This window comes from Mastomys coucha, unplaced genomic scaffold, assembly GCF_008632895.1.
Source record: "Mastomys coucha isolate ucsf_1 unplaced genomic scaffold, UCSF_Mcou_1 pScaffold23, whole genome shotgun sequence".
Classification (NCBI taxonomy): Eukaryota; Metazoa; Chordata; class Mammalia; order Rodentia; family Muridae; genus Mastomys; species Mastomys coucha.
In genome coordinates, this window is record NW_022196906.1 from 80,803,449 (window position 1) to 80,831,062 (window position 27,614).

General features: G+C 40.8%; 1 protein-coding gene and 1 non-coding gene across 2 annotated transcripts in view; one reads left to right on the forward strand and one right to left on the reverse strand.

The window, feature by feature from the left end:
- Ube3d (ubiquitin protein ligase E3D) overlaps positions 1-27,614 on the reverse strand; it is a 155,032-nt gene that overhangs the window by 7,980 nt on the left and 119,438 nt on the right. The window lies entirely within an intron of this gene.
- Positions 11,280-11,352, forward strand: Trnai-uau. The gene has a single exon. It is a non-coding gene; the product is annotated as a tRNA-Ile (tRNA).

Below are 27,614 nucleotides of genomic sequence, written 5' to 3' on the forward strand. Positions count from 1 at the left end.
CTTCTTTAAAAGAAAACTTATCTTTCTCATCTAGAAGAAAAATAAAACTGGGGAAAAAAAAGATCAACTGAAAGTAGAAAAAAAATAAACAAGTCTAGTGCTATTGCTTGGAAACATGCACTAACTACGTATCTTAACCAGGCTCTGTGTAAGTGTGCACAGACTACACTCACCACCTTTCGTTCTGGCCCCACCCCTTTCACCACACACTCTGATCCTAACCATCACAATCTTCTTCTAGGGGGAATTCTTTTTGCATGAGAGAAGACAGCAGTATTTATCTCTGTTTGACCTCACTTAGCTTGCTAACCCTGGCCAGCTCCACCCATTTCCCTGCAAAGGGCAGTCTCTCACTCTACTGTATGACAGAATGACACCATGCCGTGTGCACACACCATGTTTCCTTTAGTCAGTTACCTGTCTTTGGGCAGCTAGCCTGAGTCCACATCTTAGTCATTGTCTGTTTGCTGACTTAATGTCCTCTGCCTCTCCACCAAGAACCGTGTATCCGTGTTACGTGGCAGTTCTTTCTACTTTAGATTCTGTAAAACAGCTTCATTCTGTTTTCCATATGTTTGTCTGAGCACACATTCCCACTGACGGTGCACAAGTGTCCAGCATTCAATATAACGATGTTACTCTGTAGTTTCAAAACACATTTTTGGGTATCTTTTCATCTTCTGAAAAAGTTTTAGATCATTTGCTTGCTTTTTGTTTAGTTTAAAACTTTTTTATTTTTAGTTTTTTTACATTCATCTGTGTATGGTTGTGTTTGTGTGCACACAGGCAAACTATGGCATCTGGGAACACCCTGTGGGAGTCAGTTCTCTCCGTCCATCACGTGAGGTCCACAGATAGAACTTGGTCTTCAGGCTCAGTGGCAATTGGCTTTACCTGTTAAATCATCTCGTTGGTCCCCATTTGCCCATAATTAAGAGCTAGATTACTTGTATTGTATTAGTGTTCTTTTTTCCTCCCATATTCTGGACAGTAACTATCAGATGAACAGTGGCATCCATCTCCTCCCATCCTTTAGGCTGTCTCTTCTCTTTGCTATTTCCTTTGGCAGAAGCTTTCTACAATTATATAATCCTGTTTGTCCATTTTTGTTTCCTGTGCTTTTGGAGACTTACCCATAAGTCTTTGCTTGGGCTGATGTCTTGAAGGGTCTCCCTGTGTTTTCTTGTAGTGCTTTTTGAACTTAAGGATTTTCATTTAAGTCACTGATGTATTTGGGGCTGACTTTGTAAATGGTGGCAATGATAAAGGAGGTTGGATCTAGTGTTGACTATCACGTCGAATCAAGCCCTTTATTTTAGCTGGTGTAGGCTCAAAGGACTCACAGGTTTCCTACATAAAGCAAACTAAGAATTAAGTAAATGAGGTTTTGGTGGAGATGGGAAGGAGGCAGCAGCTTCTAGTATAGATACCCTGATCTATCTATCTATCTATCTATCTATCTATCTATCTATCTATCTATCTATCTATCTACCTATCTACCTACCTACCTACCTACCTACCTACCTATCTATCTATCTATCTATCTATCTATCTATCTATCTATCTATCTATCTATCTATCTATCCCCACCCCACTCTGTCCCACCCCTATGCTCGTGAGCAAATGAGTGTGGTCACATGCAGATGCACACACAGGAGTCTCTTCAGCAAAATTCTTTAGCTAGGTTAGGTGAAGATGACTACCACAAATGTGACCTCACAATAAAGTCACAAAAGCCCCACCAAAGCTGGTAAGGAAATGGAACCTGTCATATTTTGCCAGGTAAAATGTAAAAATTGTATAGCTATTCTCCAAAATAATTTTCTTCAAATCTAAATGTGATCTGGGCATGGTGGCATCAACCTTTAATTCAAGCACTCAAGAGGATGGCAAGGTCAAGACCAGCTGGGCTATATAGCAAATTCCAAGCCAATCTAGGCTGTATGGTGCCCCACCTTTAAACAAAAACAGCAAAACAATAGGTCACTATGGAAAACCTATATTGATCCACGGTCTTCAAAAAGAAACTTATGTGTACAGAAAATTTTGTACAATCTTAATAGTAAAAAACTGAAACAAACCTAGGTAAATGTTTTAATAGTCATACAGGAATTCCATGGAGTATTAATAATCAGCAACAAAAATCTACAAATCACTGACAATCCTCCCAGGAATTATGCTGAATTTAAAAACTCAACCTCAAAAGGTTACATCCTGCATAGCTGCTTCCATATAATATAATAAAATGATAACAGTTTACAAGGAGAGGCAGACTAGTAATTGTCAGAGGCAAGGGATGTTGAGGAGGGGAGAATGAATATGATCCTAGAAGAATAACAGGATGGATTCCCACAGTAAAGGAACTGTCAGTAATTTGACTGTGCAGAAGATACACGAACATACACTGGTGGTAACATGTACAGATAACACTGTGTACATGAACACACACCCAAATGACAGTACTGAGTAACATCAGAAGGGCTATATTCATTTTAATGCCTTCATTGGTCTGGCTTCATAATGTTTTATAAAATGTTATCACTGGGGGCAATTAAGCAAAGTGTACAGGGTTTTTTCCTACACCATTCTTTACAACTACACAGGGATATACAAAAATACATCAATAAAAAATCCCAACTAAACTAATCCCGTAGTATGTAGCAAATGGTTTTGTAGTTTCTTTCAATTCAGTGCCTCTGCATGTAGCCCTAGGATGTATTTTTCAAAGCCTTATGCTGATGCTTGTGTCAATATATCAATGAAGTCCCATTTCCTTTGTGGAATGACCCTTATGATTAGTAAGTAAATTTTGAAATGCAGGTGACAACGCCATTATAATGAACAGGGTTGAGTGAGCAATCTGGGATTAATGCCAATGATACAGCCCCATCTTATGTCTCAGGTGGCAATAAAGTACGTGCTATGAGAAGTCTACCGGGCGCACGTCTCTTCTTGCTGCCTCATTTCATCATTTTCTAGAATTCAAAAATCCCAGAGCAGATTTTGAAGACATAGAAAAGACTACTCATTTTAAAAAAGAATCAGGTTACATATACTTTAAGTTAAAGCTTTAATTTTAATCTTAAAAGTAGTATTACCTTACAAAAATGTCTAGGAAAACAGGAAAGAAACATACTACAATACCCTAATGTAATTATAATGTTGGCCTACTTTCTCATATACCTTAAATATACATCTAATTTAATAAAACACCTTAAAAAGGTGTTTTAGAAAGGTTTCATATACATATACATATACACATACATATATGTACATATATATTTCCCCATATAGTTTTAAATGTGTGTATATGTATATGTGCATGCATATGTACACATTTGTACACATGAGTGAATATGCCAACAGATGCTAGAAGAGGGTTTTAGGTCCCCTGGAGCTCAAGTTACAAGTAGTTGTGAGTGGCTTGATATGGGCTCTGGGAACTAAGCTCTGGTTCCCTGAAGAACAGAAAGCTCTTAATTATTGAGATATCTCTGTAGCCCCAAAAGGTATTTTAATATTTCCATATGTGACATTTTTATATATTTCAGATGTAACTTAGAAAGTCTTTATTCTTATTTTAACATCTGTACAATAGTTCATCATAACTTAATCAATTTTGAATTTTGAACTTTTCCCAAATTTATTAAGTCAAAAGTAATATTGAAGTAGTTATTGTCATGTTTATAGATTTGTTTTCCTATACTTTGGAATATTTCCTTAGGAATAGAGGCCTAGAAATTGGACTGTTAGACTGAAAGTTATGGAAATTATTAAAATCTGATATATTTTCCCAATAGGTACAAACTGGTACCATGTTAGCTCTTTTTAGATTAGTGTTCACTTAATAAAAGGGAAATGTTGTCTCATGGTTTTGAGTTTATCTAATTACTGTAAATTTAGAGATTCACACTTTTTTTTAAACATTTGTTTTCTTTTTTGATGAACTGTGAGTTCAAGTCATTTTCCTTTACCTATTACAGGTTATTCAATTTTTTTCTAATTTTATTTTCTATCCTTGTGTTGTGTTTGATGCATATGTACATGTGAGCGTTAGCTCATGGTGTGTGTATGTGTACGTACAACATTTCAGAGCTAGTTTTCTCCTTACACCATGGGTTCTGTGCACTGAACTCAGATTATCAGGTTTGCACAACAAGCATTTTTCCTGCTGAGCCATCTTGGTGGCTCATGGGACACTTAACTTTTAAAAAACCAGTTCATATAAGCCCTTTGCAAAATGTTAATTTTTTTCACTGAAGGAATTAAGTGCAGCACATGGTCTCATAAATCCATACAAAGTACACTTGGATTAAGCATCTAATTTAATTTTGTCTAAATTATACATGGAGGACCAAGATCCAGAGAAGTTAAGTAGCTTTTACTTGTGGCTATGAGTTGGTAACACTGCTGGTGTGTGATCAAGTCTTTGTGTCTGAGCCTCACATTCATTTCATCATAAAAGCTCTCTCCCTTCTAATTACAGTGAGAGATAATTGCTATGGTAACTTTATTTAACGAAAGCATCTATAATATTCCAATTTAAGCCAGATTTAATAGCTGGAGTGAGGCAGCCTCCCTATCGAGTTAAGAAGAAAGTTGATTCCTTCTTGGATTAATTACAGAGAAGAAAGAGAAGCCTAAGTGGGAGAGCAAAACTCCACTTGTAAAGAAAAAGAAATGGCTTTGTAATTAGTGGAGAAAGTCCCCCTGGTGGGCGCCAACAAGACAGTGTGGGAAGGTGGGCTGGAATCTCAGGGTGGGACCACTCTCTCTGTGGTTAGAGAGCAGGGTGCTATGCTGGCATCCATTAGTCAGTTCAGTAAACATGGCTGTCAGTAAAGACTGACAAGAGAGGGGTCATATTGTAACCAGATGCCTATTTTCTTTAGCCAAATGTGGAGAGCGAACATACCTCTGTTATGTATAAGCGCCATGGACAGCAACTCATGGGGATGACAAGGTTTTCCCCTGGTCCTAGGATTGATGTTGACAGTGTGTACAGAATTTGTCAATTACAACTTGCTTCTACAAGATGACTGAGACTCAAATTAGCTAACCTGCTAACCTGGATGAGATTACCCAGCCGTACTGTCTTAGCTTCTTCACCTGTAATTGAGCTTCCCTCTTCTGGGTTGGTTAGCCAAGAACTGCATCAGATATTACAGTTTCTTTGAGTGGTCCCCCAACATACTTTCTTCCCACAGTCATGTCCAGGAAAGCAGATTTTGCCAAAAGCCTTCCTTCCTCAACCTTTTTCAGGAGAACCTGAAATTCATGCCTGGATAGCTGGCAGTGGAATATTAAATATCCAGAGGTCCTCAAGGGCACACTGGGGAAGATGCCCTCAGGACTGAAGAACTTCCTGGAGGAGGCACAGAAACAAATGCTTTTACATTCTGTGTGTAGGGACTGTAACGCGGTTAATGGATGGAGCCATGGGGAAGACTCACTATTCTGATAGGAAGCACATGAAAGTCATGTGTTTGACTTTGTCATCACATCCAAATTGCTAAAAGAACATAAACAGTCGCCCCATTGAGGCTTCTTTGCCTCCAGAATTATTCTATTTGATGTATTTAAAGAGACATCCAAAAGCTCTGATGATACAGGTTTGCAATTCCAGTACTTTGAGAGGGTGAGGCAGGAGGATTACAAGCACAAGGCCTGTCCTAAGCTGTAGGGTGACTTCAGGCTAGCTTACTATGACACTGTCTCAAAATAGAAAAAGTAAGATGAGAGGGATAGAGATGAGTGGCCCAGTGGTTGTCTAGCAGATGTAGTACCCAGCACTGAAACGACAATAACAACAGCCAAAGCCTTTAAACATGCTGATGACACACTTTCCTCTACTCTCCCACTAACTCAGACATAAAACAGTCCCTCTGGAGCAAATTATAGTTCCTTTTCCAATATTTTCTTTGGGAAATACTCTTAGTAGCACTCTTCAGGAGGGAACTATAGACCACCAATACCGACTATTAAGTAAATGCACACAATAACCTTCTTTTTCTCAAGGATTCTAAGTTCATAACATTAATGTGATGCTAATAAACAAGTGTGGAGACAAAAAAATTAGGGGAGGGTCTGTGGGTACCAATCTTTTCAGGCATGTCCCTGCAAGCCAGATAGCAGGCACAGATCCGACTCAGATTCAGTTATCCGAGCAGGATCAGCAGGGCACTTAGGTAGCCTGTTTTCTGCTTTCTACTTATGGAAAAATCCAATATTACACATTGATAGTAGAGAGAACAGTGTAACTAACATGCATTTATTATCCATACATAAAAATGGCTAACTCAACTGGGGATGGATTCACACTTGCTTAGCATGTGTAAAGCCCCTGACTCAATCACCCCTCTACCCTAGCTCAAAAATAAACACAGCAACCTATCAGCAGCACATACTCATTATTGTTTTATTCAAATTCTCACCACAGGTCAGTTTTGGAGTAAATCCATTCTTTTCATTTCAAATTTTTTATACGTAAATCAACATGTCTCCAGCAGAAAGACAGGGTATCAAGTGAAGGATGGGGTTGCAATCTCACAGTCAAAACTCTGACCCAGAATTGTTCCTGTCTGAAAGAACTGCAGGGAAGGAAATGGAGAGGACCCTGAGGAAAAGAAGGTCCAGCGACAGGCCCAATGTGGGATCCAGCTTGAGGGGAGGTCCCAAGGCCTGATACTATTACCGAGGCTATGGAGCACTCACAAAAAGGGACCTCTCATAACTGCCCTCTGAAAGACCCAACAAGCAGCTGAAAGAGTCAAATGCAGATATTTGCACCCAATCAATGGACAGAAGCAGCTGACCTCTGTGGTTGAATTAGGGGAAAGCTGGAAGAAGCTGAGGAGGATGATGACCCTGTAGGAGGACCAGCAGTCTCAACTAACCTGGATCCTAGAGATCTCTTAAACACTGGATTACCAGCCAGGTAACATATAAGGCCCCCAACACCTATATAGCAGAGGACTGCTGGGTCTGGGTTCAGTCAGAGAAGATGCACCTAACCCTCAAGAGACTGGAGGCCCCAGGGAGTTTAGAGGTCTGATGCACTGGGTGGGTGAGGTGTTGGGGGACATCCTCATGGATACAGGGGGCGGGAGGAGGTATGGATGTGGAACTGTTGGAGGGTGGACCAGGATGGGAATAAAATCTGGAGGATAGATAGATAGATAGATAGATAGATAGATAGATAGATAGATAGATAGATAGATTAAAAAAAGAATTAACCCACAAAGCCATGAGAATACCTAAACTATTAATAAATATTCACTATCGCCAAATATCCAGATAGTAACTCAAGCTTCTTGGCTACTCATATAGTGTTTTAACAACTGATGCTTGTCAGATCCCACAGTTGGCCCAAGTATAACAACGGATGGATTCACATGTGTTTTGAGTTTCTTTTACATTCTAAATTCCTCAAACACCCCCACTCCCACTTCTTCTGTTTTGTGATTTCTATTTTAGACAGACTTTTGCTTTGTAGAGTTTTCCATTGACTGGAATGTGGTGTCTGTTTTGTTTTTTATTTTTAGTGTCATTAGAAATTTATGCATTTAAAACGCTTTAATCCCCTGCAGTTATGCTCATCACAGAGCAGACTGTTCCCTCTTTGAAGTGAGAACCACTGCAACCCAGACTCCAGGTCTGCTACACGAAATTCCAGCACTGTACAAAAATGTGGTGGCTATGATGTCTGCTTTTCGGTAGGATATAACTCAGTCTCACGTGCGCTTCTAGCCTACAGTGGAATGGCCCTGTTCCAAAAGGGCTGTGCTCCATCTTAGGGAGGTGGTACTCAGCGGCCTCCCCAATGGCTGTTACTGTCTCTAAGGCAGTTTGAACACAGCTCTGCACGCGAGCTAGTGTCTCTTTCTATCTGGGGAGGAGCCACTGTGTTCTGTTTCAATGAGCAGTAAAAAATAAAAACAAAAAACAAAAAAAAACCCTGCTACCACTGTTCTTGCCTCTTGGTCAGGAAGCAGGTCCTAGTCTCCCAGAGCTACATCTTGTCTACTTCCCTGAGTGGGACGGTCTCACCCCCGTCCCCCGGGGAGAGCTGAAAGTACTGGAAAGCTATCCCAAAGGAAACTGAGGGAGTTCTGAAACTGCTAATTATCAGCACTGGAAACCACTCTGAGAACCACAGTATTCCCGCTACAGGGAAGAAAAGAATTATGAGACATGGGGACACACTTCATGTTTTTGTGATATAGATCATATTTATGCAGATGGCAGAAGTTTCAAGTCTCTAATGAAACATCACACTTGAGGCATACCTGGTGGTGGTGGGTGCCAGGGATTCTACAACCCAACCACAACACACTTAAACAGACACCTTGCAAAGTAGGAGGAAAAAATAATAATAAAACCAAACTAACAAAAACAAAAACCAACCAAATAGCACCTGGAAAGACATAAGGATCTCTGGGCTGGAAATGAAAATGAAACTCAGAATGAGGTATTCAGAATCACAAATGTAGGAAAGACCAGCAACCTCACAAGCTGGCCTGGAAAACAGTTTCCAGGAGAGACACGGCAACCCCACAGGATGATGATAATACAAACAATGCCGCAGTGGTCCAGTCCCACTCTGCAGACCTCTATGGCAAATCAAATAAGCATCCACCGTGCAACCGGCACTCTCATCTCTAGACATTTACCCAATGGAAATGCAAACACATTCATAACAAAGATTTTAACCATGTATTCAAAATAGCCCCAAACAGAAGAAAAAAAGGCAACTGACAAAAGGAAACTGGGAAGCTCTTTACACAAAACAAAATAAAACAAATACCCGTCTCCCTAAGGGAAGGGGTGGGGGGGACGTTGCCCACTCTAAAATGTTAACAGTAAAAGAAAAAATAGCACCAGGAGTAAAAGCACTTGATAATTGCCAAATGTATCTATTTGCACTTCTTTTTCTGATGGGGTCTCATGTATCTCAGGCTATGTACCTAAGGACGACCTTAAGTTTATGATCCTCCTGCCTCACCTTGCTGGGACTGCAGGTGCACAACACCACCTCTGATGTTATGCAGTGTTGTGTGCCCAGCAAGTATTTTGTGAACTGAGCTACCTCCCCAGCGACAACTTTTTAAAAAGTGGGATGGAGATAGGGGCTGGACAGTTTGGGGGGGATGGGGGAAGGTTGGGCGGGGGGTGGGGAAGAGAACCCATCAGCCCAATGCTTCTGGTCCTAAAATGTGGCCGAAGGAAAAGACTGGAAAAGTAAACACATTATACCTCAAAATTATGCTTCAGATTTATTAAAATGAAAAATGCTGGGGACAAGAAGAATGCGAGGCCCCTGCATAAATCTTCTTTCATATTCTCAATTTGTCTTTCCTTCTGCTTACAGAATTTATGCCTGAACTAATGTACTGCAAACCTCTTGAGGAGGGATCCAATGCTGGCCTCAGAGGAAGTGTTTAAAAACTAGTGCACAAAGACGGTTCTGCTGTAATTAATCAGGGTGGGTATGGAGTAGGGTCCGCACAGGCTCCAGGTAAGGCAGCCTCGGTGTCCTGGAAAGTGTCTGCCTTTGTTCTTGTGCCCTGGAGTGTGACAGTCTCCCTGGGCCTATCCCTCTGCACCACTGAATGCACAGCTTGAGGTAGCCACAGCAAGCACCAGCCACGGAGCTGTGTGGGAACTTCCAGCCCAGACCATGCATGGGTCACCGTAAATACAGTGTTGGGACTAGAACTCTGTTCTCTCTGAATCTATGAGAAATTTTGGGTTGCAAAGTTAAAAGTTGTCAGAGAGTAATTTAGAGTTACAGGGGATGCTAACTTTGATGCTTGCAGGAGACAGGCAGCCTGCGGTCTGGGCTCCTAAAGTTGAATTTCATAAACATTTTCTCCTTGGGGGAAAACTGCACTGTATAACATCGGTCCTTCTGCGAGTGGTTTTTAAGCCTTTCCTGATTCTCACAGTGATACCCAGAATACATTCTCTGCTGAGCCTGAAGGCAGCCTTGAGTCAGCTTTTCCCATTATCTGTACACCTAAGCCATTCAACAGAGCTATTATTCAAAAAAAAAAAAAAAAAAAAAAAAAAAAAAAAACACCCTTGGAAGATACACTGCAGTGACTCCTTCAGTGTTTTGGCCTCCTCTCCAACCAAGAACTTTGTCCTTAAGTTTAAACTAACTGGCCTTCACACAGTATTCTGACCTGCTTTCTTTCCCTTTACTGCGAGGGTAGCTGCTTAATCCTGTGAGTGGGGCGGATGAGAACTCTCAAGTTAGAAACACTGCCCTCGAAGGCCTCATCTCAGCCTCCGCAGCCTCTGGTTCTGTTCTTGTCTCTAACCTTCATGTTGATCTCTCCAGGACTCGAGCTCCGTGAGCAATGAGGCCCATTAGCTAAATTCTTTTGGAAGCCTGACAACCTCAAACTGTGCAGTTGTTCCTGTGGGCACATCTGCTGCTCAGGAGGAGAGGGGAATTGGATGTGATCCTTCCCAACTTCCCAACTCCACTGACTTTCAGAAGTGGTGGGCGGGGGAGGAGGAAGGCGCCCTTACACTCTGGTGCCAGCCCTCAGCAGCTTCAAACATTCCAGCCTCAAGTTCCCACTCATCAAACGCTCCAGCTGTCAATTCCACAGAACTACTGTTCAGAATAGGGCTGAAGGACAGGCTGGGTGCTGGGTGTGCATCAATAACCCTTCTTTGCTATGTCAAAGCCTTCAGTTATGCCCAGCAATACTACCCTTGGCCCAGACACAGAAATGAGAACCAAAAAGATGCCTCTGCCTGGGAGCAATTGTTAACCAGTAAATGCCACTCTTATTTTCTCACCTACCCACCACTCCAAACCCAAACAAACACAGGTCCATGAGAGTCACACCATATCCATGCTTTCACACGCATCCAACGCATGGTCCTGCACCCAGCAGGCCTTAGCAAATATCTGTTGCCTGGAATGAATACTTATCTACATGAACCCAGGATTGCTATTTTCATGCAGGGGCATCAAACAAATTAAATTCATTCTGTAAGGCATAAGCTGTTTGTTAGTTTGAAGAATTAGGAACTTTATCACAGGACATGAACACCTTCATGTTAAATTACCCCCTGCCCTGCAATCCGACCTTTACATTACACAGCTTTGGTCTTACACCATTGCCCAAGCCACCTGAGGCCAAGGGAATAGCTCTGAACCTTGTTCCTAGTTCCAAAAGCAGCTATCATGGAGGGGTCCTAGGGATTCTGTGATTTTTCTATACTATACAAAAGATACTTGCTACAGAGTTGTGAAGCTCGGTTCCACGGTGTAGTGGTTATCACATCTGCTTTATATGCAGAAGGTCCTGGGTTTGAGCCCCAGTGGAACCATGTAGTGTGCTAGTTAGTTTTAACAACAACATGAACCAACCAGTACCTCCAGAGCTCCCAGGGACTAAAACACACACACACACACACACACACACACACACACACACACACACACACACACAGAGAGAGAGTCATGGAATCAGAGAGATCCTGGAGACAGTACCAGAGTATAAGGGCACCTTTCTTATCTCACTTGCTATACGAGCATGACAAACAAGTTCAGACATGAGTTTAGATACCCAGCACCCACATAAAAAGTCAGGTATGGTGATGTGTGCCTCTAGCCTGAGAACTGGGGGAACGCGGAGACAGGTGAATCACGGGGACTCTGACCAGCTAGCTCAGCCACCTGGAGAGTTAGGTTCAGTGTGAGACCCCTCTTAAAAACTAAGGTAGAGAACCACAGAAGAAGAGAACCAAAGTTTGCTTGTGGCCCCAACATGTTCACAGGTGAATGTACTACTCCCCCCACAACGCTCACATAGACACAATTTATACACCACACACATACGCTCAAATGAACTCAAATTAAGTAGTAAGTTTTCCTGCTGGAAACATAGATTTAAAGACACTGTCGATGGGTGATTGAAAATGTGGAATCAGGTAGATGGTGCCATTGGCAGCATGAACACTGTTTCGAGTGTGATTCTGAACACCGTGCTACATTTGATCTTGACCCACAGCTTAGCTCACCAATTTTTCAGGTGGTAACTTTCTGCATGTAATATGTCATCCCAGCTAACAACTCAGAAGATCCAATCCCACAAGAGCACCTATAATTAGAGAGTGATGAGGCATTCTGAGAAGACAAATACAGATACCACAGAGGGGACGCATCGGCCGGCCAAATATAATTAATGCTTATCCTCGTGAGGCCATCTATGCCGAGACACATGGGAACAGTTCACCAGAGCCATAATGTCACACAAAGATGGAAAAATCATTTTTCTTAGCAGCAGAACTAGGTCACAGAAAGAACATTTGGGGAAAAAAAAATCCCCAAACCCGCTCCAGAGTGGACATGAATGGATTTAATGACAATCTTTGTGCTTATTACCTCGAGCAGAAAATGAACACGAGTTCTTTTTGTATCTTTTCAGCATCCTCCAATGAGGTAAAGGGCCAGTTTTGTGTGTTTGGGGACAGAACAAAAAGCCAGTTATCAAAACACTGTCTTCAAATTGAATAAGGAAAGGTTCTCAGATTCCAAACAGCAAATGGTTTTTGTTGCTTGATTTCAATGACATGAAAACAAGACCCATTAACACATGAGAGCATTTACTAAGAGTCAGACTAAAAGGCTGGCTAGAGGTGTCCCACAGCAACCTCAGTAAATGGCCCACACAGAGAGGACACTGTAGTCCCCCCTGAGCCTCCTGTTTAAACAAGGGTAGATCCTGTGAAAAAAAACGAACTGAGTTCATGTGCTCATTAGAGCCACTGCCTCTGAATAACAAACAGCTTCTCCAGTGAGGCACTGGGTGTGCAGGAGAAAAAGGATAATCAGGAAAGGGAGCTGTGCCTTTCCCACTAACTCTATAATCTCCAGAAAGGCTGAGGGACTGAAGCCCACCCTGCTGGAAGCTGTCTGTAGTCCTGGGTCAGGAAAGCTCAATACACACCCAGCAGCTCCTTTAATTAATGTGCCCTAGATCAGCCACTCAGCTCCACAGATGACTGACGCTTCATTTTCTTCTTGGGGGCCAAGAAAAATGTGCCCATGCTTGTCTTCTAATGATGGGCTCTTACTGAACCTCATTTTCTAGAAATTTGTTCTGAAGTTGGATAAAGGCTGCAGCCCATTCCCTGACTCTTGCTGAATGACCTGCTTCAGCCCTTCCTCCTTCCCACCAAGTGTTCCGAGAAGGTCTTCCTGTTGATTTTTTTTTCTCCTTACATCTTTCTTGCTAAGAGCAGTCCCATCTTTCACTGAATGTGGCTCCCTCTGCGGTCACCTCACTGTCCTTACTCTTAGCGTCTTTAATGACCTTCAAGCTTAGCTATTCTCTGCTTCTTCCTTCCACGCGCATCCCTTTGCTTTTCCACCTTAGCACCGAAGGGCAGATGTACAAGAAGTAAACTATGAAACTGTGCTTTCCCTAGGGACATTTATATAATAAAAATCAACTACAATGGCTCTGCAATAGCAGGTAAAATCACTACAACATAAAATTAGCTTTTCCCAATGGAAGTGATGTAATAAATACTCTACTTAAGTACACAAAGGGATTCACCAGATGGACTATAAAAACCTTATCAAGAATTTCCGAGTTGCAAAGTCAATAAATATATTGCACTTAAGGTAAAGACGATAAAGTCACATGGTGTGGAATGGGGCAGTTTTGCTTTCTGTCTTCATTGCTGCTAAACGAGTTCACTTACTCACTGTAGAATGAACTGCTTCTCATCAATGCACATATTGATGCAGTCATTCACTCACTAGGTGCCTCCAGCACGCCAGAGTGATGAAATAAAGGAAATCAAATGTAGCACCAACATATAACTGGTGTTTGTTTTTTTTTTTTTGTCTTAATCCTCATTCAATATGAGTAAATCACTCTCTGTTCTAGGTGTACCACTAACTCCAAAAATAAACTCGCAAACCATACCTAGCTGCAGAAAATGAGGGTGAATAAGTAAACCCGTCTAAGGCTGCCTCACGAAGGCAGATAGTATATTGAAGTGGAAACTTCTAGTTTCTGGATAGTCGGTTATGTCAAATGATATTTTGTTGGGGCACACAAGTGAAAGGATATCTTGCTCAAGCAGACATGTGAAAGGACACTTGATGAAGGAGTGTGTAAGTATGACCCCACAGACGGTGGGAGCCGAGCACTGAGCATTGGTTTGGTTTGCTCTGCCTTGCTATTCTTCGCTAACTACATGCATGTATTGGTTCGCCTTACCTAGCTTTGTTGAGCTCAACTTGCGGTAACACTGCCATTGAGAGAAGTTTGCCCAAGAACTGCTCGTGAGGTTCCTGAGGCAGCTCACCACTTTCTCGGCCTCACCTCAGGCCAGTTGCCAAGCCTAACAGTTCCTTCAGGATTGGACAGAAGGTGCTGGTTTGTGGCTGGTGTCAGTCTGATGATGATAGATGCCAGTTCATGTGTGCCGTCTGCCCGCCTAGAAGACTGGTCTGCAGCTGCTGAGTCATAATTGATGCTTGCTACAAGACTGAACTGCTGTCGAAGAAGATCGAGCTCCCTCCTAAGAACAATTGCTGAACAGGTCCACTTGCCCCATATCATAAAAACTTTTCGCTTTCACTACCTCTGCTGGGTGGAGGGCTAGAGGAGAGGTTGAGCCCTTATTAAAAGTGGGTTGCAAAAAATTTATGCCTACAGTCTATGGGATCATGCAAAGTCCATGGTAGTTTCACCAGGTGTCAAGTGGATGCTCAGTGGGAATCCCCTACAGTGGGTCCCATGTCATTGCTTCAGACCCAAACCATCTATGCTCATGTTGTACATGTACAACTTCACAGCTGACTTCACCTAAGGCTCAGAAAACACCAAGGAAGAGGATGCAGAAAGATAGGAAGGGCCAGAAGGCCAGGAAGCCTGCCGAAAGATTCTATCTCCCAGTCATGGCAGAGATGCTATACCCATGATACCTCAATGATATAGCTGCCCAAACAAGATTGAGCAAGAACAATATCAATAAGCTTGCTAATAGGGAAGGGGAAGATCTTACAGGAGTTCCACCCCTAGTCAAAGAACTGCAGGGAATTAAAGACTGCTGAGAAGCAAAGCCTGCCTGTTTTAAAAAATGATAACTGTGTTCCACCAATAGCCCTTTCTCTTAACTGTATTGTTTTTCTGTAACTTCCTGCTTAGCAATCAAGAGGCTAGCTGCTACCTCTTAATTTCCAGCATAATAGTGAATACCTGGGGTGGTTAAAAAAAAAAAAAAAGGTATCAAGAACTGAGAAAAGTCAGAAGAAAACAAGGAGCTGCATCCTGCTAGCTCTTCCCAAGAGGCTGTCAAATGACTTTTTCAGTCCCTCTATTTTCTTGTGGGATGGCCTTTGTCCCAAAGGCCTCACTGCTGCTATGGTGTCTCTAACCACACCTTCATTTCTTCTGCCCCAACCTCTGCCACCTTCTAACTTGGGAAAGGTTTCCTCCCCCCCCCCTTTGGTCTGACAATAAAGAGTTGAGGGCATATTTTTAGAAGCAAAAAGTTCTAAGTTTTAGAGAATGTCAATAACTCGGGGTGGGGAAAAATGAGAACTAGCAAAAAGCAATAAAGCTTTGAAAGCAATATACTAGGTCATTTTCACCCCCAAATTAGAGCTTCATGCCCCTAAGACACAAGCTAAATAATGTTGTTTGTGTTGCATTAACTTTGAGCTATAATATGGCCAAAGTAGATTACTAGAGATCACAGAGAACAGTCATAACATTAGCAGCAGCTAGCAGGAGAGTGTGGCAAGCAATCACTCTTACAGATTCAGTTAAAAGCTTCAGGATCCCAGTCTGAGCTTGTGTGAGTTGGCATACAATTGGAGTATAAACACTGGAATTCACAAATAAGTACTATACTGAAAAAATGACCACCCCATAATCCTTCCATATGAGTGTTTAGTTATATGATGTTTCTTACTTGCTCATGTGCTCAGTGTGTTCCAAGAGAAGGCAGAGTCTTGGTGGGAGAGGTAGGGATCAATAAATGGCTTAGATCTACAGTCTACCTCCCTAGTTATTGCCTATTAACAAATGGTGTCTCCTTGTCCAAAGGCTCCTTTAGAGTTATCACTTATATAGGCTTGCATTTAATAGCTGGGCTTAAAATCTAAAATACTCTGGGTACTGCTAATATGTTACTTATCTATAATGATTTCCATGTAACTAGATCATTACATCTTTATCAGATTTGTATCTTTTGAAAAAAAAAAGCATCATAGATAAACTTCAAGTGGAATGTTTACATCAGAAAAACAGATACAGGGCTAGAAAGATGGCTTGGTAGGGAAAAGTACTTGTTGATCATCTGAGTTCAATCCCCATGTCCCACATGGTGGAAGAAGAGAACAGGCAGACCCCTACAAGCTATCCTCTGACCTCCATACATGCATTGTGGCATGTGTGTACCTGGACACCTCTCTTCCCCTCCCCTCAATGCAATGTAGTTAAAATAGATTCGAATTGTACTTAACCTCTGGTAAATGGAAAAATGTCAGGTGCTAGGCACCATCTGCTAGTTAGAGTCAGTTAAAGGGACATTCACTTCTACACATGGCAGCCAACCCACTAGAACTATATGCTAACACCTGCACACACTCAGCCGGACCCCAGTGACATCTCCCCTTAAGTGTTAGATCCTGGTCAGCCCTCTGTAGCCATAGGCTCCACATATGTGGATATAATTAACTATAGATGGAAAAAAATCTCTGGTAAAAAAGCTGTGTCTTTATTACACACCTGCAGACCTTTTTGTTCTGCCCTTTCGTCAGCTATATGGCAGAACAATGAATTACAAAGTAGATATGAGAAATACTCAGGATTTAAAGAATATGAGAGACTGTATACAGATTATATGCAAATCAGCATGCAATTTCAAAACAAGGGGTTTGAGGATCCTTGGGCTCTGGTCTAGAGAGGTCCCACAGACTCTGAGGTACAACAGTTGCATGGTATAGAAGAGCCTTTCATTTCTCTACACAGGCTTGCACTCATAGCCTTCTACGTCACTGATGTTACTAAAAGGTTATTTCTACCCATACACTTTGAAAATGAACGCTGATGGTGGTGAGGAGATGTGTGGGGTCAGCTAGAACACTGGGAAAGGCTGAGCTTCTGCCAAGAGCCCTGCTTTATCATTCTCTTCCAAAGGATGTGGGCAAAATAACAGCTCGAAGTGGGAAAACTTCCCCGATTATCATTCTCAACATACAAACCAATTCTCCAAAGGTCATGAGAGTCCATTCACTCTTGAGATTCCGAAGCTGAACTGGGAATAGAAGGGAAGGATGTAGGTAGAAAAGTAAGGCCAATGGAAACAGAACAGACAGAGAGAAAATGAGTGAAGTTACCTCTTCCACTTTAAGAGTAACTTCATATTCAATCAGTTAATTTCTGATGGACTCATGCTCATTGGATAAAGAATAAGCAAAAATTTTGTTTCCCTGATTTCAGTATCGGCCTCAATCCTTCACCAATCTGAACTTTTTATCCTATTCATATGTGTAACTTACCATAAAGGTAAATGTTTTTAAGACCACTTTACAAGTGAGAAAATGTTGGTGTCAGATACTAAGATGCACATCCAAGTTTACTAAATGGGAAAAGTTGAAAATTAAAGAAAAGATCAATGCATTTTCCAGAATAGGCTCCCGGGAGCTAACAGATCTCAGTAACTCCCACCAGGAAGACTGCTTCTTTCCCAACTTGGGCAAGGGCATCTTCCCCAAGCTTCTGTTCCCGGTTTTCTGGGCGGACAGCTCTGGTTGTTTTATACAAATGAAAACTTACTGGAGAAAAACTCTCAGTCCTTGCAGTTTGCATTTTGGAATCTGATTTTAATATTACAGTTTAACTAGAATATGTATATAAAAACTACTTAGAAAATAAAAACACTACTTTCATGGACAGAAGTAACTAGTAACACTTCGACCAATCCCACCCAGTAGGCTAAGTTTGGGGTATGTTATGGAACAAGGGCAATCCCAGACCCACTATTTTACCTTTTAAAGTCCTTGGCTAAACGTTGGCTAAAGTTTACCTTCTCGTCTAGGCTGACATGGCTGACAAATATATTTTGAGACTTGATATCCAAAAAAAAAGAGAAAAAGAAAGAAAAAAAGAGAAAAAAAAAAGAAATCCTTGGGACACTTTCTGAAAGTAATTCTTCTTAGTGGAGGCCAGGTAGCATAGACAGAAGGTAAATTGCCTTCAATGTTCCGTTGACATACTTATCGTTTTAATATGGTAATGCCACGCTGATCTACAACACAATTTAAGTGGAAATGTAAGATAAATTATACATTTTTGCTGTCTTGTAAAATAGCGATGCACTGAGCACAAACAAATTTCATCAAGCATGGCTTTTTCCTCCAAGACCCAAGGTCAGCATTGTGAATGGCTAGTCATTATGTAGCCTTGGGTAAGCCTCCTGAACTGCTCCCAAGCTTCAGTGACCTCGGGTTTCCTATAGGAATGACAGAATCTCTCTCGAAACAGCGATAAGATCACGAACTGCAGCCGCATGCATGGGTTATCAAAAACTAACCCAAAATAGTAGCCGCTGCCTCTTTTCCCTCATTTCCCAGTTTTTGAATGTGACCTAAAGTACAAAGGGTGACCTATAACTGTAAATTCTGAAGACACTACAAAATATATTTAAGACTAGACTTCTTTCTTTTTCTTTTTCTTTTTTTTTTAAAGGAAAGAAAATTCTAACTCCTATTTCTTCTTATATGGGGTAGAACAGATGTCAGAAGAAATCTTATATAGAAGACTAAAATATCACACACACACACACACACACACACACACACACACACACACACACACACACACACAATTTTAACTAAGTCTCTTAGTTATCCAGGGCTGGATAAATCATTTCCCTTAAAGCCCTGTCCATTTAGAAGGTCTACACAAAAGTTTATGTTTTAATTCATAAAAGACTAGGAGAAGAGACAAGTCTGAGGCCCTGCAGAAAAGGCTATGTCAGCCATCCCTAAGACCTTGCCTCCTTCCCAGCCATTCCCTCACAGAAATTAAGCTGAAAAAAAAAAAATCTGCCCTGTAAAGAAAGATAGTGGGTGAAATTAATTGCCTACCTGGCTCAGTCTAACACAAGAGGACAGAGATAGACAGAAGCAACTATGATGGCCTAATTACAACCCACTCTTGAGTAAGTTCAGAGTCATAGCCCCCACTACCCATAGCTCTTCACAAATACTCCTCTCCCCAGTAGCACACTTTCAGCCTGTGCCTCAAAGACCTCCCACCAAGTTCTACAAAGTCCATGGGCCCCTCATCATAAAATCATCCAGTCCATGAATGACTGAACACACACAGCTTCCAGAACCAAGACCATGGGCCCCTCATCATAAAATCATCCAGTCCATGAATGACTGAACACACACAGCTTCCAGAACTAAGACCATGGGCCCTTCATCATAAAATCATCCAGTCCATGAATGACTGAACACACACAGCTTCCAGAACCAAGACCATGGGCCCCTCATCATAAAATCATCCAGCCCATGAATGACTGAACACACACAGCTTCCAGAACCAAGACCATGGGCCCCTCATCATAAAATCATCCAGTCCATGAATGACTGAACACATGCAGCTTATAGAAGCAAGCTTGTAAACCCAGAGGCAATGTCATTATGGACGATTCTATAATGAGTATGTTTAAAGAATTAAAGGAGCAAAAGCATGCCCAGGGAACAGGTAACATTCAGAATGTACAAGAAGACTTCAAAAGGTGTGCAACCATATTTCTTGAAGGAAAGAAAAAATAAAGATTGAGCTCAGAAATATGGATACACAAAACAAATAGGATATTGGATAGAGCTAAATGAAGTTGAGCAATTAAGACCAGATAGTAGCAACAGGAAGTGCAGAAGATATATTCTAAACAGTTTGCCAAAATTCTCAAGATGTAGATGAAACGGACAAGTTCTTAGAAGTATAAATTATGAAAACTATAGAAAGAGTGAATCATCTGAAACCCTCAGGGAAGGGAGAAGATAGAGGAATATGGTGGCTGAGCAAGGAGATCCGAATAGCTTTGCAAGGGTATCCAGTTTCACATGCCAGATAATGACAACCAAAGAAACCAAGGGCTTAGAAGAGACACCATCTTTGGTCAATACAATGTTAATACACTAAAAACAACAGAGGCATTGGAAAAAGGCAGGGTCATCATGGACTGACACATTCCTTTGCAAACTCCAAGCAGCTCAGAGTTAAGAGAGACACCTTTTCCTTGTGAAAGGGTGAAAATATTAATTCCTGCCCTTAGCTCTGAAGTCTAGAACTATTAGGTCCACCATGGTGAAATCCAGGGTTGGGCAAAACTGCACAGCACCATCCAATGAGTCTCCACCTGCCATGAAGCAGTACCAAGCTGCCAGAACTGCTTTGGATAGGCAGCAGAGGGCTTCCTCTAGTTTAGACTGCATGGTAGGAACAGAACTCCAATGGCTCAAAATAGCGAAGGAAAATGGTAGAAAAGTCTCAGAGAATAGCAGCAATGTCAGAGTGAAACTAAGTGCCCAGTAGAAAAACAAAGGCCCTGGTCACAGGCAAGAGCTCATAGACAGAGCCTGGCACCAGACAGATTCCTATGGACATGCAGGACAGACAAGCATTTTGGCCACACTAGTTCCACACTTGTGCCAATGGAAGACTTTTTCTCTTCCCAAGAGAGTGCAGATCTGTGGTGACTATAATTAAAAAGAAGTGTGTTGTTTGCCAGGAAACTCTCCAAATTCTAGTCCCCACCTTAGGAAGCCCAGCTACAGCCAGGCCAGCACTCTCTGATGGTGTTTTAGATTCCCCTACTCCCAACCCCCAGCACTAGGCATTGACTCCAACCCAAAGAGACCCATGGACTCCTTATCAGTTTGTATCAACACTGATTGTGCAGTGGGCTTCAGAGTACCCAAAGCTACTCAGGTCCTTGTGGTCGTAAAGTCCTGGTCACACAGTTTAGGATCAGCTTACATCAGTACTACTCCAACCTCAGATAGAGTAGTGTGGTATTTGCAAAGGGCAGGGCAGGGTAGTCAGCAAGAAACTTTGGCCTTGAATGCACAGTGGACTCCTGAAACCCAACACTGGGCAGATCCCATCAGTTCCTATCCCCACAAAGCTTGTCTGTGGACAGGGCCTTTGGAACAGCCTCAACGTGAGGTTAGTAAAACAGCTTAGCGTCTGCTCCTGCCAATATTACATGCAGCTGCTTGTAGGGTCTAGAGTCATAAGGCTACATCGGCAACAGGAAGCCCAATGAAGAGTGGACCTCATTGTCACACCATGCTGTGACACTGTGGGTGGATAGTGTATCAGCAGGTAACATAGTCTGGCAGCTTGGACAGGAATTGGTATGACAGGGGCCTAGGGGTGGCCCATCTGTAGTGACTCTGCCAAGAGCCACATAGAGCTGTAGTAACTGCTCACAGCTGAGACCTGCATGCATTCTGAAGAGGCTTGTGGGGATACATTCTCTCTCTAGATAGCCTCTCATTTCTATACGAATAGACACCAACAGAATACTATGCACAGAGGTTGGGTTACACAATGGTGTAGAAACAGTAACTGTACACCAACATCAAATATCAGCAAATATGAACCATGGTACTGGGTATGCTGAACAGGGGAAATGACTGAAGGCTCAGAGAAAGTGGCAGACTGCTAGGAATTTATGAAAAGGTGGACAGAAAGAAAGCACACGTGAAGCAGAAGACCTAAATACATGATCCTTCAATGCCCAGTGTTGCACACCAAGAACCATAAAGAGTTTTCAGGAAACTGTGATTTCACCTAGTTTTCCAAAGAAAGGGGATAGAAACGGACCAGGCAGTAGTTGGTGGGGAATAATTCAAAACATGTATTTTAAGAAAACTTATTAAATTAGCAGAAAATAGAAATGTTTCAATACTCTAACAGAGACACTTAGAAAAGATGGAAGCAACTTAAAGGACAAATTCTTGACCAAAAAAACCACAGTAAGTGGCATTAAGACAGATAGAAAGCATTAAACAAGAAGAAACAAAGAGCAGGATAGAACAAGCAAATGAAGAGCTACTGAGCTCATATCAGGCTGGTTGAGAATACACAGCAGGAAGAGAAAGTGAGTGACAGGGACCTAAGAAAGCTTGGAGGGAGTTGGCTGATGTTAGACCAGTAAGTGCTTGGTTATTTGGGTTTGAGGATGACTTGGGAATGGCAAAGGTATAGAAGGCTTATTCAAAGAAGTTCTCATCGACTCCTCCCATCTGCAATTAATACAAGGATACAAATATCCTAGTAGAGGAAGGTGAAAGGTCACCAGGGCAATTTAAACACAACTACATCTATCCTAAGGTCTCTTATAACCAGAGGCTCACAGGAGAAAGATGAAGAAAAGATGCTTCAGGCTGGCTGCAAAGAAAAGAAACAACAAAGGTATGGCTCTGTTTGCTAGACAACCAACTTTCCAATGGATGGGCTAAAAGGGAGTGGCATGAGATATTTTTCCCCCTGTAGCACTGGAGAAATAATAGCAGCATGGCGGTTTGTATACCACACTTACAATATCAAGGCATTTTGAATTGGCTTGTATAATTAGCAATATGATCTATAACTTACAGACGGTACAGCACCAGCACAGCAATCATTTGGATTATAACTATTTTGAATCGATCATAAGGATGAGACCATAAGGATGAAGAAAAACTATACCTCTAAGAAAACTCTCCAGTGTATCCATTCCTTTAAAATATTTTTAATTTATTTTTTTTTCTTGAGAATTTCATGCATGGGTAATATATTTACATTTCTTCCCTCTTCTCTATCCAACTCCTCCCATATTCCCCACTTCCCTCTTAAATTTAAGATCTCCCCTTTAGTTATTATTGTTACACACACACATACACACACACACACACACACACACACACACACACACACACACACACACACACACACACACACCATACTGAGACCTAAATGCATTCTATTACTTTTTAAAAATGAAAGAGGAACAAAGACTTTCCTAGCCAGAAAAAAAAAAAATGAGAGTCTACATCTCCATGAGACTGGTTGTACAGAGAATGCTAAAGGAATTTCTCCAAGCTGATAGAAAGATGTTGGTGAGTAAGTTATAGATTATATTGATAATTATACAAGCCAATTCAAAATGCCTTGATATTGTAAGTGTGGTGTACAAACCACCATGCTTCTATTATGAATAAGAGCCAAAATGATGAAAAATAATAACAACATTAAGATGTTAAGTGCTATGCAACACAGAAAAATACAAAATCATCTGTAAAAATTCAACATGGGGGTATGAAGAGAGTACAGGAGAGTTTTCTTAGTATATTTTTTTTCTTGTTCTTTTGCTCTTGTTTTTCTTCGTATCCTTATGATCATGTTGAGCTGCTATCATTTCACAGTAGTTTGTTATAATCTAAAGATGGTTTGGGTGAGCTTCATGGTGACCATAAAGCAAACATCTGTATGGCACAAATGGAAGATAATAGGCAAGGAATTAAAACACACACAGTGATTCACTTAAGCGTTAGGAAAGACTGTTACAAAGAAAAGAGCCATAGCAAAACTAGATACGAGAAAGCAAGATACATAGGGATGGGGATGAGTTTGCTTCCTAATAACTTCCTGGACTGCACATAAGTTAAGTTCTCTAATTAAAAGATATGAAAAGACAGGCTGGATTAAAATATAAGACACAATTATTTGCTGCTTATAAGAACTAACTCTCATGAACACATAGACTGAAAGTGAAGAAATGAAATAAGCTATCCCATGCAAATGAGAGCCAAAGAAATTAGGAGCATCATGGACTATCAGATACAACTGTCTTCTGATGTAGCAAGGAGGAAGAGGAGGTAATCTAATTAGGAAGAAGTGAGTACAGAATGAGAAAATGACAATTGTAAATGTATATGCATTCAGTGTCACAACACCCAACAATAGATAGGGCAAGTATTGACAACTCTAAAAAGACAAACTCCAATCCATAACAGGTGAGGACGGTAGCACTCCATTCTCAGCAATAGAGAGGTCATCCAATCAGAAAGTCAACAGAGAACTAACACTGTTGAACTACACTCTAGACCAACTGCACCCAATATGTGTCCCATTCTACACGTTGTCTATGGACTACCCCATCCCACATGTGTCTATAGACTATCCTATCCCACACGTGTGTATAGATTATCCCATCCCACATGTATCTATAGACTATCCTATCCCACATGTGTTTATAGACTGTCCCATCCTATATATGTCTATAGATTATCCCATCCCACATGTGTCTATAGACTATCCCAACCTACATGTATCTGTAGACTACCCCATCCCACACATATCTATGTACCATCCTATCCCACATGTCTCTATAGAATATCCCATCCCACAGCTGCTGACCACAGAACTTCTTCATTCAGCACACAGAACATTCTCCAGGGTGGATACAATGATGGATACTATGATGGTGGATACAAAACAAATCTCAACTGATTTTAAAAATGAACACCATATTGGATATGTTTCCCAAGCACAATATAAGACTAGAAATTAATGTCAAAATTTTAGAAGTTATACAGACACATACAGATTATAGGTTACTTTTTTTTTGTTTGTTTGTTTTGTTTTTTGTTTTGTTTTTTTGGGATATACAGGGTTTCTCTGTATATCCTAGGCTGTCCTGGAACTCACTCTGTCGACCAGGCTGGCCTCAAACTCAAAAATCCGCCTGCCTCTGCCTCTCAAGTGCTGGGATTAAGGCGTGCACCACCACTGCCCAGCCTCTAACTCATTCTTGATGATGGGCCAATGGTATAGGTTACTTCTGAGAAATGGACTAAGGAAAAAAATTTAAAAAGGGAAATTAAAATTTTTCTTAAACCAACTGTTCTTATCAAAGAAAACCCAGGACCAGAGGGCTTCACTGATCAATTCTAGCACTCATTTAAAGATCTAATATAAACAACACCTTAAGTTAAAAAAAAAATAATTCTTTTGAATACATCATTTGAGGCCAGCATTACCCTAATAATAAAACTAGGTAAGGCATAACAAAAAAGGAATAATAAAAGCCAATATCATTTTAATTTATTTACACATTTAAAAATTCTCAACAAAAAGGCTAGCAAACTGAATCCAAAAGCACAATAAAAAAATATTCAACATGATTAAATAGGACTCATCCCAGAGATACAAGGATGGTTCAATCTATGTAAACCAATAACCATGACATACTGTACTAACAGAATGAAGGATATAAAGCTGCATATATGGCCATCTGAGCTGCAGCAGCAATCCACGAAATATAGGTAACCATTGCTTTTTAATAACAATACTGAACATATCAGACATATAAGGAACACATGTCAACATTATAAAATATTTATAGTCAGCCAACAATTAATATTATATTGAGTGGAGAAAAGAGGAAAATTGTTTTCTTTAAGGTCTGAAACAAGACCAAGCTGCTCTTCTTTATCGCTTCTATCCAATGCACAGCTGGAAGTCTGAGCAAGACCAATTTATGAAATTAACTGAAACAAAAGGCAGGCAAACTGGAAAAGAAGCTATCAAATTGTCACTGTTTGTAAACGAGATGAATTTTATGAAGAAATATCTCAAAACTCTGTCACATTACCATTATAGCTAATGACTGAATTAAACAAAATTCTAGGAGATAAAGTAAATATGCAAAAAAAAAAATCAGTAACATTGCTACATGCTAATTGTAAATTATCTTAAATAGGAATAAAGAACTTATCTCATTCACAATAGACACAGGAATTGAAATATGTAGGAACAAATTTAATAGAAGAGGTGAAAGAACTATACAGTGAAATTATAACATTGGTAAGAGACACCGAAGGGGAAAAAAAACCCTTGTTCACAGATCCAAAGCAAGCCCCATCAAAATATCAATGGAATTCAGCATAGAACTTGAAGACCCAATTCTAAAATCAATACAGAACTACCCAAAGACCCGATAGCCAACAAACAAACAAACAAACAAACAAACAAAAACTTGAGCAAAATGAATTGAGCAAGAAGTATCACACTATCCAAATTTGAAGCAACTACAAAGCTGGTACATGTGAAGCAGCATATTATTAGCATGAAAATAGACACATGGGTCAAGGAACACCACACAAGGCCGACAAGCAAATAGTACCTCTATAGCCAGGTGCGAAAAGCTAGACCTGTAGAAAAGACACACTTTATCACAAGTGTTGGAGACGCTGACTATCTACCCTCAAGTGAAAGAACCTCAGTCCCCACCCCTAACATCTTACAAAGGTCAAATTCAACAGTAAACAAGCAATGCTCAATCCCCAAAAATGGATTCAATACTTAAATGCAAGATCTAAAACTTGAATGCTTCAGGACACTGAGATGGGCAAGGAATTTTTGGAGCAAAAAATCTCAAAACACAGGAACCAAAAGCAAAAACAAATGGGTTAACATGAAACTAAAAAGCTCTGCCCAGCAAGGGAAATAGCTGACAGAGTGCAGGGAAAACCCACAGAGCAGAAGAAAAACATGGGTGATGCACAGGTGCAATAAGGGTCTCCGGAATATATCATGATCTCCCCAAACTTACCAACAGAACGGTTTGACTTTAATGTGTAAAATCAAAATAGACATTTTGCAAAAGACGAACAACAAACAACAGTCAAACAAGTGCTTAGCAAGGGAAAGCATTCAGCATCACGCACCATCAGAGATGCCATTCAAAAGCACAATGGGATAACATCAAAAAGAATGGAGGTAAATGGTGCTGGGAAGGAGATGAAGAAAATGAACCTTTTTACAGTCCTGTTTCCATGTTCATGTACCGTGTGTGTCCCTTTGCCCACGCTGTCCCTTGGACCTCTTACTAGTTTTTTTCAGTTTTAACTGTATTGACACTCATTTACCTAAATACATGCATGCAATAGCAAGACAGAATCTGCAAATGAGAGCGATTACATGTGTTTTTTTTCTCCCTGACTTGGGGCCACTTGCTTAATATCCTAGTTTCCAGATCTACCCATTTCCTGCAAATTTCACAGTTGCTTACAACTAAATAAAATCCCATTGCTACAGTATAGGTATTTTTTTGTTGTTGTTGTTGTTCCAAAAGTTAGTGACAACTGCATAGTGTTATTTTGTGTGAGGATGGTATGTGTACTTGTTCATATGTGTGTGCACATGGACATATAGGCAACTGCAAAGTAACTTTTAATTTGTTCACAGTTTATGTGGCATCCCATTCAGAACGCTTTCTTTCCTTTTGCTCTCAACCTAATTACGCACACTATAAAGTCACTTGGTAATTTGTAAAATACTACATGCTATTTATAATGCATCTTATATCTTTCAGTCCTTGCCAACCAGGATATTAATGCTTATCTTTAAACTCACTGACTCTTTGCATAAATTGGAAGAAAAGAATAAAGATATTCATCTCATCTTGCTGGGCATGTTTAAATTATCATTGGTTTTCTCTAAAAGATTTTCATTCATCAAGTAAACGGTATTTTGTAGATCAACTTTTCAATTTAA